General features: G+C 31.7%; 1 protein-coding gene across 20 annotated transcripts in view; it reads left to right on the top strand.

The window, feature by feature from the left end:
* Positions 1-12,244, top strand: part of LOC105210048 (rab11 family-interacting protein 3) — a 141,490-nt gene that overhangs the window by 96,318 nt on the left and 32,928 nt on the right. The window contains exon 1 of one of the 20 annotated variants that reach the window (XM_054229998.1): positions 1,687-1,832. The exons of 17 other annotated variants lie outside the window; for them this stretch is intronic. The gene's annotated coding sequence lies outside the window, so the exon portion shown is untranslated. Of the gene's footprint in view, positions 1-1,686; positions 1,848-12,244 lie in introns of those variants that run through there. 2 more of the 20 variants (XM_054229996.1, XM_054229999.1) reach the window with 2 other exon arrangements.

Below are 12,244 nucleotides of genomic sequence, written 5' to 3'. Positions count from 1 at the left end.
GTTTGATTTTGGTTCGTCGAGAGAGGACTTTACTGTTCAATTGCCTACTCCGTCCAAAGTAGCACCTGTTGGCAAGAGTGATTCTGCGCTGGTTTCAAGGCTGACATTGTTGGTGTTGTTGATACTGGTTCCCAGATAAACGAAATTATCTACAACTTTGAAGTTATGACTGTCAACAGTGACGTGGGAGCCAAGACGCGAGTGCGCCGACTGTTTGATTGATGACAGGAGATATTTCGTCTTGTCCTCATTCACCTCCAGACTCATTCGCTTCGCCTCTTTATCCATGCGGGAAAAAGCAGAACAAACGGCGCGGTTGTTGCTTCCGAAATTATTTATAAGAATTTAGAGACCTTTATGTACCAAAAAGAGATTTTTTCAAAACTTGAGAGTTAAATTTATGAAAAACTAAAGTTAAATTATTTAAAATTAATAATTAGAGAATTTTACTTCAAAAAAATATATTGTTCATTCCCCATTTTTGTATGACATTAGAAAGAGTGATAATTCGAACAAGCAGATCGCTTAAATTAAATAGTTATTGATTAGTAAGAGGTTATATAACTTGATTGAGGTACTCTCTTGTATTGAATCTAACTAAAGCTATCTTTCATAGTCAAAGAATTTCAGAGAAACCAAATAACTTTCTTATTGCTTTCCAATGTGAATACTTTTTAAGAGCCTCAGATATAGTGAGTACAGCAAGTCTAATGACGAATCGAAAACTTCACGTTCTCACTAAAAAAAAAATAAAATAGCTTATAGTAAAATTTATTATAAAAAGTAGTCTTCAATAAGACAATAAATTCAAATAAAAACACATAAAGCAATACTATACCATACATCAGGCTTATATAGAGTTCTGACAGCAACTATACTAGATATTTCTAATTTCAATAATAATAATTTTGAATTTCATAGCTTTCATTTGCATTTTAGAAAAAAATGAATTATCCAACAAATAACATTTGATGTTTACAACTCAGTTGAGTGATCGCGCACCGCTTGCGCTGACACACAGACGCCTTAAAATTCCGCAAAATTTCGCTCAATAATAGCGAATAATTATTTTTAAATTTCCTACAACTGAATGATGCTCTATTATTTTTCAAAACACATTCGAATTGACTTTTGTTTACACAAGCGCAAATTCTCATAGCGAATTCTCAAACAAACAGATGCTCACTGAAAGCATTTTGTTTATAGCGCTGCCTGATCGTTAAAAGCGATCGTACTAACATATAAAAGAAACACATAAAAAGAAATGATTCTTTCTGTGGCGCTCCTTCACGCAGCGGTATACAGTAGATATGTACTTAAATAATTTACGAGCATAGAGTTTGCTCAGAACACACATACATACTTGTAAGCAAACAATAGCCACTCGCCGCCTCCCATTGATATATTTTATAGTATTGTGCTGTGCGGCTGCTTTGGGGGTTGCATGTACGCCTCAGCTCAATACGGTGATCGCGATTGCCTTCCACTGACTTTACAGCGTATCTCCTACACGCCACTCTGGATGGCAGGAGGGTGTGCTGTATTTTATTGCTTGTTTGTGTGTGTGTGTTTGTGAGTGCGCTGTCTTGGCGACGCACAGCTGGTTTTCCTCACAGTCAACTCACGATTGTACAGTTGTTTGTATGTATAGAGTAGTTAGTAGCATTCTGTTTACGCTCGCGTGCTCAGCGTTCGTCCATTTGGCCGTGAATCAGTTTTGAGATCGCATTTTCGAAGATCAAACGTGCAGATCGACGGGTGATTTTTAAACGAAAAATTATTGGAAATTCAATTTTTTTTGCGTTTACTGTGCGCCGCTGTGGGAAAATATTGTAAATAATTTTTCTGTTAGTGTTTTTGGTTGTTGTTGTTAAGTAAACAGAAAAGCTCAAAGCAAGCTGTGTTTAGATGAAAAAATGTTTGTGCAGAAAAATGTGCTGTGGAATTAAAAAAAAATATTTTTTTGTGTAGAAAATAATTTATCAATAATTTGTTCGAAAAATTGTGTAAAGCAAAATAAAAAATTAAAAAAAATACTTTTTCTCGAGAAAAAATTATAAACAAGATTTTTAAAAAGTCGTGTAAAAGAAAATAAAAAAAATAGTTTTTCTCGAGAAAAAAGTATAAACAGGTTTTTTAAAAAATCGTGTAAAACAAAATAAAAAATTTAAAAAAGTATAAACTTTTTTTTAATACAAAAAGCATATATTTTTTCGACCAAAAATTGTGTCTTTATTGTGCTCGAAAATTATGATTAACGTATAAAAATTAAAAAAATATAATAATAATTATCAAAAATAAATTATCTTTTTTTATTATTTAAAAATTAAAAAAAAAAAAAATTTGTTTAAAATTTTATTTAATTTAAATTAAAAAAAAATATTTAAATTTTTTTAATTTTCTTGTATTTAAATTATTTTTTTAAGTTTTTTATTAAAAACATTTATTTTAAATTTTTTTAATCTTCAATAATATTTTCCACCTTTTTGACTATTCATTTTGTCGTCTTTTGATGACATAAATTATCATCATGTTAATTAACACGTTTAATTTTCAAAGCCAACGCCAATTTGTTATACAGAAAATGCGCACTAAGTCCAAAAGCGCTCGGAATGCTCTGAAAATTGCATGAAGTGATCACGCTGACAATTCTAGGTGCATACATACATACAAAAATATACAACTAAATCGTATAAATATATTTTAGTACTACAACTGATAATTAGAGGAAGTTGGATGTTCATTATTATCAATTTATTAATCAAATATAGCACAAAGGTAGTGCATTTCGCGTTGCCAACCACATTATTTGTAATTCAAATTACAAATGCAAATTTTATAATTAAATCATAGTTGACTAAGTAAATTGATACAACCGATTTGTTTTGAAATATGAGACATGCTTTTGTGCCTAAATATTATCTACTAGCTGTATTTTGTGTAAATATATACTTATCAATACATAAGTCCCTTGAATTCATATGCAAGAACAACAATGTTCTGTAGGAAATTTCTTAATACACTGCTAATCTGGGTTTTTTATTGAATTTCGAAATAAATTTATACATACTGAGCTGCTGATAAGGCTGCTGTACAGTCATATGTATATAATATATACAAATCTTTGTTCACTCGTTATATGTGTGATGCAGAGCATAATGTTTGTCATCCAAGTATTTATGGCATTGATTGAGTTGAAATTAATTTTTCAATATATTTCTTAATAAAAAATATCAAGAATATGAATACAAAAATATAAATTTATAAAACGAATCTTGTGTAGATTTTCACTAAATGTTTCTAATTGCCAGCAAGTTTTCTATAACTTACTTATTGCTCTCTTAACCTTTGATAAAACATTTCTGGAGTTAGTTTTCACTAAAAATAAAGATATTTTATTGATTGTTTGGAGTCTTACTGGTGTACCAGTATACAGTATCTTCAATATATTTTCGGAGTATGCTGAAAAGGCGAAAATCTTTGGTCGGGTGTAAACTCGAATCACATAGACCCGACATCCATGGGAACGGCCTGTTAAAAAGTTACGCCAAGGTACAAAAATGTCCAATCTATAGGTTCTCAGTTGATTTCCATTGTTTAAGACGATTCTATGATTATTTTTTGAAGAAACATTCTGCAAACAAGGGATTACTGACACTACTTCGACTATAGAGTCAGATAATTTTTGAGATGACAACATCTTCTTTCAGTAAAATCAGTAATATCCCCATTTTGAGACGATTCTATGATTTTTTTTTGAAGAAACATTCTGCAAACAAGGGATTATCGACACTATTTTGAGTATAAAGTCAGATATTTGTGAGATGACAACATCTTCATTCAGTAAAATTAGAAATATCCCCATTTCGGTTATTATTGGAGCACTAACTAAGATTGGCTTTTCGTATTTTTCCATGTTTTGATATTGAAACTGCCGATTGTTTCAAGTTCAGAAGGCATAAGATCGTTAGTGAATAAACTGATTTAATATATATTTCTATTCAATTTTCTTGATTTCTTTCTTACAAGATCTCATATTATTATAAACTTGCTTTGCTCTACATGAGTTGAAACATGACAATTTAACATGCAACATTATGCTCAATTCTAATACTTCTGAGTACTTTTGTGCAATATATTCACTCAAAGAGGGTTCTCTAACATAACTTAAGTTTCTACTAAAATTATTTCTACCACTAACACCAACTATAAGCGCTTATAACTTACTCTCTGGTACTATCTGTATTCGGATTGAATAATTTCTCTCGTTAAGCTATTTCACAAACAATACTCAACTGGTTCAATTATTTATTTTATGTATAAATGATGGATTTTAATAATTACTTAATCAACTTAATGAAAGTAAACTGGAACAAAATATTAAACAAATCCTTTAAATCTCAATTCTCATTAAAAAATCTCTTTTTCATTGAGAAATCATTACATTTTTCAAAGCACAATCCCACTAAAAACAATATTATTTCAGCCATACAGTAAGTAATTGTGATAACCACTTATTGATTTCCGATTATGCATACAATATTGAATTATATGAATTATTTGTTTACATAACAAATAACCGCTCCCAAGCGAAAAGTGCTTACATTTGAACTATAAATTTTAGAGCAAATTGAAGTGCAACACTTGAGCAATGGGAGTCAAGTAAAAGCGCCACTTATCTTGCTACAAAACCATTCCAAACACACCTTGTGCATAAATATGTAATATAAAAAATTAATATCGAACAAAATTGGAAAATAGTGCAGCGAATGCTTTTTCAGACTTTCCAAAGAGCTTTCATGCATTCTCATTTATCTCAAGTACTTACAGATGATTGAAAAATATTTGTAAACAAAAAATCAATAGCTCATTAAAAGCATTCAAATGCAGCGACTGCAATGAAATAATTAATGCGCTTTAAAAAGGCTGGAGCTTGCGTAATTGAAGCTTAAAAAATTAATAGACACAAATTGGCGATCGCTATAATGTACGAACCGATAAGTGGTGTTGCATACATATGTATGTATACAATAACAATTGGCTATTAGTTGGAGTGCTATTTGGAGAAATAGATAGCAAGGCAGAGATACTGCAGAGTTAAGTCCCATATGAGTACTTATTGGCTTGAGCAAGAGGGTGGTGGCAGAGGCTGACGTTTAGAGAGTGACACAAGTGAATGTTGCAAGGAAGTGCATTTGATTTTGTTATTTATTGACTTTCAGCATTTGGGAAGTGGAAATGAAAAGCTGTTTCATAATAGCTGTGCGTTGTTGCTGTTTTTTATAATTGCTCCGTTGCTGGCGGTTATGCATTTAATTGATCACATTCATCCGTTTACGCTTTAGTGCTGTTATCATTCGTTTGTTACTAATAGATTGAGCGAGAGAGAGAGAGATGGAAAGAGAGGAGATAAAAGCGCTGAGTATATGTAAATAAAACTGTACTAAATGTCTATTATTTGAAAGTTAGTTATAAATAAATAAATAAATAAAATAAAATAAAATAAAATAAAATGAAATAAAATAAAATAAAATAAAATAAAATAAAATAAAATAAAATAAAATAAAATAAAATAAAATAAAATAAAATAAAATAAAATAAAATAAAATAAAATAAAATAAAATAAAATAAAATAAAATAAAATAAAATAAAATAAAATAAAATAAAATAAAATAAAATAAAATAAAATAAAATAAAATAAAATAAAATAAAATAAAATAAAATAAAATAAAATAAAATAAAATAAAATAAAATAAAATAATAGAAAAGAAAAGAAAAGAAAAGAAAAGAAAAGAAAATAAAATAAAATAAAATAAAATAAAATAAAATAAAATAAAATAAATAAAATAAAATAAAATAAAATAAAATAAAATAAAATAAATAAAATAAAATAAAATAAAATAAAATGAAATAAAATAAAATAAAATAAAATAAAATAAAATAAAATAAAATAAAATAAAATAAAATAATTTTTAGACAAAAAACCATCATAATTTAATAATAATCTATAAAATTTTTGAAATTAATATCCATAAACTTCTTGTAATAATTCAAAATATTTCTTCACATATACATCTAATACAACAGTAACAGTTATTGCATGTTAACACCATTTCTCAGCATTTTACAAATTTATGCATAGCTTGGCTTAACGATTTCCACTTACATGCCACATGTTACATATGTATGTATTTTCTGACAAACAAAGCATAACTGCAGCTTATTTAAATTTTTTTAATTACTCTATATCATATATTTATTACAGTTAATTAAAAATACATGTCTTTGGCGTGTAATAAACAACGAGCGGACCAATTCATATTTGCATTAAATATCTCTCGTGCTACATTGAGGTTGCACTCTTTGCAACACCTACACAAACAGACACACTGTACTAGAGTACTCATAGCGCGCTGTTTACCGTTATTATTTGTTGCATACAAATTGTAAGAGTTCAGTGCGGCTCAGTCATGTGTCGAACAATGTCTGTATGCAAATGAAAATGAAAGTAACATATTTTTCATTTGCTAAATTTTAATTATCACTAATGGCAGTTAGGCTGGTAGGCACCAATATAATTCGGCTGGCAGCTGTGTTCGGCGTTTGTGGGTGTAGCGCATTCATATTTTCTTTCTTAATTTTTTCGTTTTTGATATTTTCCATTTTGGCATCTCCTTACATGCTGTATTGTCATGCAACTTTGTGTTGCATGCAATTAACGGGTGATTTTTTTGAGGTTAGGATTTTCATGCATTAGTATTTGACAGATCACGTGGGATTTCAGACATGGTGTCAAAGAGAAAGATGCTCAGTATGCTTTGACATTTCATCATGAATAGACTTACTAACGAGCAACGCTTGCAAATCATTGAATTTTATTACCAAAATCAGTGTTCGGTTCGAAATGTGTTTATCGACAAATTTTGTTCAGCGATGAGGCTCATTTCTGGTTGAATGGCTACGTAAATAAGCAAAATTGCCGCATTTGGGGTGAAGAGCAACCAGAAGCCGTTCAAGAACTGCCCATGCATCCCGAAAAATGCACTGTTTGGTGTGGTTTGTACGCTGGTGGAATCATTGGACCGTATTTTTTCAAAGATGCTGTTGGACGCAACGTTACGGTGAATGGCGATCGCTATCGTTCGATGCTAACAAACTTTTTGTTGCCAAAAATGGAAGAACTGAACTTGGTTGACATGTGGTTTCAACAAGATGGCGCTACATGCCACACAGCTCGCGATTCTATGGCCATTTTGAGGGAAAACTTCGGAGAACAATTCATCTCAAGAAATGGACCCGTAAGTTGGCCACCAAGATCATGCGATTTAACGCCTTTAGACTATTTTTTGTGGGGCTACGTCAAGTCTAAAGTCTACAGAAATAAGCCAGCAACTATTCCAGCTTTGGAAGACAACATTTCCGAAGAAATTCGGGCTATTCCGGCCGAAATGCTCGAAAAAGTTGCCCAAAATTGGACTTTCCGAATGGACCACCTAAGACGCAGCCGCGGTCAACATTTAAATGAAAAGTAAATGTCATGAACCAATCTAACGTTTCAAATAAAGAACCGATGAGATTTTGCAAATTTTATGCGTTTTTTTTTTTTAAAAAGTTATCAAGCTCTTAAAAAATCACCCTTTAGAAATGCTGATTAGTTGTGTGCAACGCTGCTTAGTAGCGGCCAAGCCGCAGTTTTTCGGGGTGGGCCGTTTAGAAAAGAAGTTCAATGACTTTTGTGTATGCATATGGAAAATGGCTATTGAAAGGCGTGCGAAATTGCTACTTTCTTATGCATGAGTGTTTTTGTTTAAATTGTTGAAAATTGGTGGGTGCGGTAGGCATTTTTTGAATTAGTTTTGGCAAGTAATACATATTATTTTTAATGCGGGTTTTTCAAATACAATTTTTTTATTTACAAATTTGAATTTTTAAATTTTATATTTTTAATCTTGAATTAAAAAAAATTGTTTAATCTTGAATTAAAAGTAAAAAATGTTAAGTTGTTTTTTTTATTTTCTTGAATTTATTTTTTAAAACCTTTTATTTGTATGTATGTGATTGGCGTTGCAACCGTTTAGCCGGTTATAGCCGAATCGACGATAGTGCGCCACCTGTCTCTCTCCTTCGCAGTTCGGCGCCAGTTGGAGATCCCAAGTGTAACCAGGTCGCTCTCCACCTGGTCCCTCCAACGGAGTGGAGGCCTTCCCCTTCCTCGGCTTCCTCCGGCGGGTACTGCATCGAACACTTTCAGGGCTGGAGTGTTTTCGTCCATTCGGACAACATGACCTAGCCAGCGTAGCCGCTGTCTTTTTATTCGCTGAACTATGTCAATGTCGTCGTATAACTCGTACAGCTCATCGTTCCATCGTCTGCGGTATTCGCCGTTGCCAATGTTCTGAGGACCATAAATCTTGCGCAAAATTTTCCTCTCGAAAACTCCTAGTGTCGTCTCATCTGATGTTGACATCGTCCAAGCTTCTGCACCGTAAAGCAGGACGGGAATGATAAGCGACTTGTAGAGCTTGATTTTGGTTCGTCGAGAGAGGACTTTACTGTTCAATTGCCTACTCAGTCCAAAGTAGCACCTGTTGGCAAGAGTTATTCTGCGCTGGATTTCGAGGCTGACATTGTTCGTGTTGTTGATGCTGGTTCCCAGGTATACGAAATTATCTACGACCTCGAAGTTATGACTGTCAACAGTGACGTGGGAGCCAAGACGCGAATGCGCCGACTGTTTGTTTGATGACAGGAGATATTTCGTCTTGTCCTCATTCACCTCCAGACCCATTCGCTTCGCCTCCTTATCCATGCGGGAAAAAGCAGAACAAACGGCGCGGTTGTTGCTTCCGATGATATCAATATCATCGGCGTACGCCAGGAGCTGTACACTCTTGTAGAAGATTGTACCTTCTCGGTTTAGCTCTGCAGCTCTTATAATTTTTTATTTAACGTTTTTAAATTTCATTGTTTTTGAATATTTTTTTTTCTCGCTGTAAACCCCGAATATTATTTAAGTCAAAATAATTTAAACAATCTCGCTCTCAAAACATTTTTTTAAATTAATATTTTTAATTTTAAATTAAAAAAATTTGTTTAATCTTATTTTTTTTAGTTTTTTTTCTAAACTTATGTTAATTTTTTCCTTGTTTATTTATTTTTTCCTAATTTATTAATTTTTTCGCTCTTAAAATATTTTTTTTAAATTTATATTTTTAATTTTAAATTTAAAAAAAAAATTGTTTAACCTTTATTTTTTTATTTTCTAAATTTATGTTAATTTTTGCTCTTGTTTATTTATTATTTTCCTATTTATTAATTTTTTCCTAATTTTCGTTTTTTTACCCCGTAAACACTGAAAATAAATTTTTGATGCCTAAAAAAATTAAAAAAAAATAGTTTCCTTTAATAAAAAAATTACATAAAATAACTCAATTATTAAAAATTTTACATATTTCATCGCGAATCTCCAAATTAGCTGCAAATTAAACTAGTTATATGTAAATTTGCCTACTTAAATTTATTTATAAACACAAATTCGCCAAAAAGTCTGACATAACCTCTTAAACCTGAAAAAGCCATAAAAAGAAAAAGTTGCACAATCGAAAGAAAGGTATTAAAAGTTCACAAAAATTACAATTTGTTCATGTAGCTTGCCACCAATTTATATTTTAAGACATCATTAATCGCCAAATATTGAAATTTTAATGAAAACCCGCAGAAAGCAAATATGAAAAATGTACGAAAAATAACAATTAACGAGTTAACTAACGGTGGTTTGTTTGACTTTGGTGCAAATAATTATAATATTATTACAGCTTTACGCATAAATAAAAAGCATATGTAAAAGCAATTAGATGTAAATTTGTAAAATCCTAAAAGAAAGTGTGATTTTAATTGGCTTTAGGCTAGTTTACTTGTCTGCCTCTTCAGTGCATAAATCTTACTTCGAACATGTTCAAACAATTTACAGACCATAAATAACTAACTAACCTAACATGTTTATTTCCCTGTAAATTTTGATTTTCCATAGGCTAGATATGCATTTGATTACTTTAGCGAGTGTTCATTTGTCGTTCGCTTAGAACAATTATTATAACTTCATTGTATTTCTTCTAAGTTCCTGTCCCTTTCGCTCACTATTAGACTCAAACTTCAACATAATTTAACATATTTATTGATATTATGTTATCTCGACAAAATATTTTCACATTAATCCCGAATAATCCTTAGATTTTTTTATATTTGCGTCACAAAGGCTCTTATGTGATTGTGAGGTATTTACATATATATTTTGTTGCAAAAATATTTATATTTATGGTATAAAAAGTAAAATTATGACAAAATCGCCCTAAAACCTACAACTTTTGCACTCTATACAAATTTAATAACAAATTGGTCAACTTAAAAGCAACATAAAGTCTTGCAACTGAACTATTACCTCAAATAAGTCATAAATATTTATTAGACTACAATGATTTCCGGCTTTCTAGTATTTTTAAATTTATTTTTGACACGGTATGCCAAGCTTTACTTTACTCGCTGCCAATTCACCACACTTAACTGTCATAATTTGACACTCTTTGACATTGCTTTGACAGGTCGTCACAATATTCGCTTGCTACAAAGTTTTTTACAGTTATTTATGTATATCTATATATGTTTTTTGCTCGGAACTACTTACTTCTTTTCTTAGCGAAATATTGCTTTCTGAGCGTGTCCACCGCTAATCAACCTCAATTTTTATTTTCTTCTAATGCCGCGCGGTTACTTTTATTATTCCCTTATTTTATTTCGCCAAACACACCCACTAATTTTTTTAATTTGCATACGTACAATTTTCTGAGCAAATATGGCAAACATTTATAAAGCGATGTAGCGAAGCATGGCGCGGCAATGGAAATATGCGGTAAAGAAAATTGATATTAGTTATGCTTCAGCCACTGGAAACCAACGCCTGCACTGCTCTCATTTGCTACTTCACCTAATATTAGCCATTTGGTCGCTACAGAGCTGTTGAGTTTCGAGAAATTTCGGAATTTTTTTGAAATTTTAGGTTCGCGATCCCGCTTTTTTTTCGTGATTTTGTTATTAAAAAATTATTTTTGATAGAAAAATATTATTTTATACTTTTAACTGAGGAAAAAAATCGATTTAATCCACTGTGCACAATAGTTTATTTAAATATAGTCCAATGAGAACGTATGCTCCAATATAGAGAATTAGGAGGTCTTGAAATCATTTTTAAATATTTTTTATATTTATAAAAATAAAAATTTATTTCATAACCATTAAGTAATTTTTTCATAAAATCGAAACGGGATCACGAAAATGTATTGTCATCACTTCGGGATCCCGAACGCGAAAACTAAAAATTAGAATCGCCAGACTCAATCCCACCAACCACGAAAAAAGTCGCATAAGCTACAATGCCAGCTGTCAGTCGGACTCTAGAGGTACACAGTTGCTGTGTGCGGCCAAGCATGGAATCCGGTACAATTAGATGCATACTACGAGCATTGCTTGCTTAGCAGCCACGAAGAAGAAGTCATACTTGGACACAACACAATAGCACGCTCGGGCTCATCAACATCATTTTGACGAACTAGTTTGGTTTCGATTTAGTTGAAGTGTGGCGCAATTCGGTTTGCGCTGGTTGCAAGAAGGTACTTACGTTCAAATTAGTTTGGAAGAAAATTACGCCTGGAGCGGAACTGAAAGAAAGAACAAACAAAAAGTGAGAAAAAAAAATGCTGGCAACAAGCAAACAATCATGCGGCTTGCGGTTAAAGAACTAGGCGGCCTGGCTAACTAGTCACTGGGTATGGTTATTAAGAACAGCTGGACTGTGGCTAGTCTAAAGCAGCTGCTGCTGTGGTGGGCCACAAGCTGTGCTTCAACTGAGTGGATACTTATGTTTGTGTATAGAAATTTATGCATTTGTTGCAAGTCGCGTTCCGTACTATCTTCAGCAAACTGACAATGACTGGCGAAATAATTTTCCACTTTGTTGCACAAATTCAAATAAGCTGGCGCGATTGCGGAAAAACTAGACTGGCGAGTTGTACTCGTACTTGTTAAGTAGTACTCGTGTCTATGCAGCATGCCAAAAGAATTAAGTAAATGAAAATTGTAGGCAGAATTTGAAATAATAATAAGGTAATCTTGTAAAATCGCGTAACTTCAAGGTGCTTGGGTAGCTGGATAATGAAAGACATAATAATTATTAAGCAGTGGTTGATTGAAA

The sequence above is a fragment of the Zeugodacus cucurbitae genome, chromosome 4, assembly GCF_028554725.1.
Source record: "Zeugodacus cucurbitae isolate PBARC_wt_2022May chromosome 4, idZeuCucr1.2, whole genome shotgun sequence".
Lineage (NCBI taxonomy): Eukaryota > Metazoa > Arthropoda > Insecta > Diptera > Tephritidae > Zeugodacus > Zeugodacus cucurbitae.
This window is presented reverse-complemented; position numbering and strand designations above follow the sequence as displayed.